The 4,132-nt window shown below is 39.3% G+C and overlaps 1 pseudogene; it reads right to left on the bottom strand.

Annotated features, from left to right (window-relative positions):
- Nucleotides 1-3,319: 3,319 nt before the first annotated feature.
- LOC109438892 (Parkinson disease protein 7 homolog pseudogene) lies at nucleotides 3,320-3,863 on the bottom strand (annotated as a pseudogene).
- Between the last annotated feature and the right edge of the window lie 269 nt (nucleotides 3,864-4,132).

Below are 4,132 nucleotides of genomic sequence, written 5' to 3'. Positions count from 1 at the left end.
GGAGATAAATGGACAGATTCCAGATATATTGTAAGGGCACTGTCACTAGGTCTTGATGGTAGATGGATATAGAGATATGAAAGGTCGGGTGGAATTAAGGACAGTTTTGAATTAAGGGCAACTCTTCAGCTTTGGTGTTGAGTGACCAGGTAGATGAATGTGACATTTACAGAGATACAGACAACTGGGTGAGAAGCAGATAAAGGGGACCAAAGTTTTGCCACCCTGAAGCTGCCTTTTGGGATATTGATTTTAAGCTGGTTATTAAAAAGTAAAAGACTCAGAAAGAACTTTTGACCCTCTTCCTTACCTGTCCAAGAGATTCAGACAGAAAAACGTGCTTCAGAAAGGAAATCTTAGGATGTCTGCCTTAGCCTAATTTGAATTAAATATGGTAAACGGGAGGGCTTCAGGCAGGGGCCTATTAGATAGATACCCTGTGTCCATTGTTTCTGAGCTGCCCAGCAAGAATTTGCCTGCCATGTGTCTTCTCCTCTTCCTCAACTATCTATAAGTTTCCCATTCTCACTTCTGAAATCTAAGACTCCATTCCCTGCCTTTTCTTCTTTGTCCAAACTGTGTTATATACCCAATGTTGCCTCACTGTCTTTGGAATTTTCATGCTTATGTGAATTTCCCATGCAAGTGTATTAAAAATTTGATTGTCTCCTGTTAATCTGTCTCTGTTAATTTGACTATGAGTCCAGCTATAAGAATTTAGAACATAGGAGGAAAAGTATTATTTTGTTAGCCCCACACAAGTTATATTTAAGGTTAAATCCAAATTCTTTAACCTGGTACCCACCTATGTGTACTCATATCTAGTTAGGTGCTAGCTACATAGTAATATTTAATAAATATTTATTGAATTGACAGGTGGAAAAGTCAGAGTGCTTATTTAGTTTCTGTCAAACTCAGATGAAGTCATACACTGAGAAATGCTTATCGATTCAAGAATCCTATTGCCTGGATTTTGGAAAAGGTAAATTTTGTCCCATTAGTCACTAAATAGGCCTATACTCTAAATTGTAAAAGTGCCTCCTCATAATTCACCTGATTCTGTAAAACCCCTATTAATCCACTGTAAGAAATAGTATTTACTTTCTAAGTGAATATAATATTTGTATATCGGCCAGAGCTGGAAGGCTCCATTGTCATTTCATGAAAAGTAGCTTTCTTTTTCCTCTGGGGTAAATTGCAGATTTTTGCAAATAATAGAAAATGTGACCCATGTTCCATATGATAAGGGAAATATCTCAAATCATCCAGATTGTTCAACAAGACAGACTTATTTTTTTCACTCTTATTTTAATTGCGGTAATATCAGCCTCAGAGCTCATTAAGTTTTTTTTTAAGGCATCGTATCTTGGGTGTAAAATATTTTTATTGAGAAAATGAATTTTTTCCTGCCTTGAGAATAGCTCCCTAATTAGAAAGCACATACCATTAGTGCGAGTATATCACATTAAACATACACTCTGATGAATTGATAATTCATCTCAATCTCAAATTATAACCATTTTATTACCTTTCTGCAATAAACCTCTAGTGAAAGGAGAAAAAAGCACCAAGATATTTTGAAAAATTGGACTATTGTTGGCTCACTGAAGTCTCCTTGACAGTCATGGTTACCTAGATAGTTTATAACAGTTTGATAATTTTCTCTTATTCCCTTAGCAGCCAGTCAGCATTTGAACCTGCTGCCTCCAACCTGCCATCCTACCAAGACTGTTACATAACTTTTTACATATTATTTTTCAATAATCTCAATAAATTATCTTATTTGAAGGAACTGCAAGAAACGTTACACATGTCATCATTAAAATATCCTCCACTTATTCTAGACATTATGGTGATTATATGAAGAGCATGGTCTGTATCTTCCCGCAGACAATAAATGGCGCCAACAGGGAATGATCGTCTGCTGTTGTCACAGAATCAGCAGTTTAAGGCAGTATATAATACATTAGCTTTCAAATTTTCTTCATTAGAAACTCTCCAAGTTTAATTTACTCAATTGTGTGGAGGTTAAAGATCTGCTGGTACAGCACTCATCATTAACAGTGATTATTCATCGTCACTCTTGAGTAGGCAAATTCTACTTTTTGAGATTTTCTCTGCTAACGAGAATTAATAGGAGCTAGGAAATTATAGTGGAAGATCCAGGCCATAACTCTAAAGCTTTAGACTTAAAAACTGAGAGCAACCTAAGAGTGCCACTCAAGGGGGCAGAGTTGGGTCCTTATCAGTGTAGAAGGGAAATATCAGTGGCAAGAGGGATGCAGGAATGACCAAGATGGCTGGCCTTCCTTTTTTCCTCAGCTTGACCAAACTTTAGACAGGTTCTTCCTGACATTAGGCCCTTGACCTGCCTTTTCCTAGAATACTATTAACTTCAGAATACTTGAAGTTGTAAATTATGCCCCATTAATATGTAAATCTTCTACAACCCAGGAATGTCTTTGTCTAGGATCTGGGAGCTATCTCTTTGAGCTGTACACATCAAGAAAGCTAAGTAGCTCCCCATCTCCCATTCTCTGTGGGAAAGTAGAAGCCCAACTTTATTTTTTATTTTTATTTTTTTAATTTATCGGGGTGACAATTGTTAGTAAAATTACATAGATGTCAGGTGTACAATTCTGTAGTACATCATCTATAAATCCCATTGTGTGTTCATCACCCAGAGTCAGTTCTCCTTCCATCACCATATATTTGATCCCCTTTACCCTCATCTACCACCCCCATCCCCCCCTTACCCTCTGGTAACCACTAAACTATTGTCTGTGTCTATGAGTTTTTGTTTCTCATGTTTGTCTTGTTCTTTTTTTTGTTTTTGGTTTATATACCACATATCAGTGAAATCATATGGTTCTCTGCTTTTTCTGTCTGACTTACTTCGCTTAGCATTATACTCTCAAGATCCATCCATGTTGTCACAAATGTTCCTATATCATCTTTTCTTACCGCCGAATAGTATTCCATTGTGTATATATACCACAACTTCTTTATCCATTCATCTATCGAAGGACATTTTGGTTGTTTCCATGTCTTGGCCACCGCAAATAAAGCTGCAATGAATATTGGAGCACATGTGTCTTTATGTATAAATGTTTTCAGATTTTTTTTGTTTATTTGTTTGCTAAGTGTTGTTTATTCTGCAATCAAGGTTCAGAAATGTGGGGACACAACTGTAGGGTGAGGAATCTGTAGGCACCACTTGACGGGGCTCCACAGAGTAACCACCCACTTCTGTTTAAAGTGAACTCAGTGAAAGTGGTGACAAGTGGCCTATTTGTGACCCACTGCGGGTACTTGTGCTCTAGTCTCTAAAGACCAGCAGGGCCTTCACCTGCTCGGCCATCTCCTTGCCGCTCAGTGCCATGACAATGGCGAGAGCAAATTCGAAGATGATCCCTGGCCCCGGCATGAGGATCAGGCCGTCCCGTTCCACGCGATTCTCCGAGTAGCTGTAATGACTTCCATTCACCATTTTCTTTCGCAGGTGGGTGTAGTAACTTTGCTTCCAAAACCTATTTCATGAGCCAACAGAGCCATAGGACCTGCACCAATAGCTACTATGAGGCCCTTCCTCTTCTCTTGTTCCTTCAGTATCTCTTTGACAGCAGCAGACTCAGATAAATTCTGTGCACCCAAATTACCTCCTGGCAAAACCACCACGTCATAAGGTCCCTCTTTTTGTGCATCTTCCAGACTGGCATCAGGACAAATGACAACATCTCGGATACATTGTACGGGGTCTTTTCCAGCCAACCCGTGACGGTGACCTTAATTCCAGCTCATCTCATGACATCTACAGGGACGACGGTCTCCATCTCCTCTGCTCCTTTAGCCAGGATGACCAGAGCTCTTGGGAAGCCATTTTTATGTTGTAGTTTTTAAAGATTACGCACTGCGCAGATGCACTCCACCGGACTTCTCCTGTTTTCAGATTTTTTGGGTAGATACCCAGGAGAGGGATTGCTGGGTCATATGGTAATTCTATTCATAATTTTTTGAGTAACCTCCACACTGCCTTCCGTAACTGCTGCACCAGTCTGCATTCCCACCAACAGTGTATGAGGGTTCCTTTTTCTCCACAGCCTCTCCAACACTTGTTACTATTTGTCTTGTT

This window comes from Rhinolophus sinicus, chromosome 2 (genome assembly GCF_057876585.1).
Source record: "Rhinolophus sinicus isolate RSI-liver-muscle chromosome 2, RSI-T2T, whole genome shotgun sequence".
NCBI lineage: Eukaryota > Metazoa > Chordata > Mammalia > Chiroptera > Rhinolophidae > Rhinolophus > Rhinolophus sinicus.
This window is presented reverse-complemented; position numbering and strand designations above follow the sequence as displayed.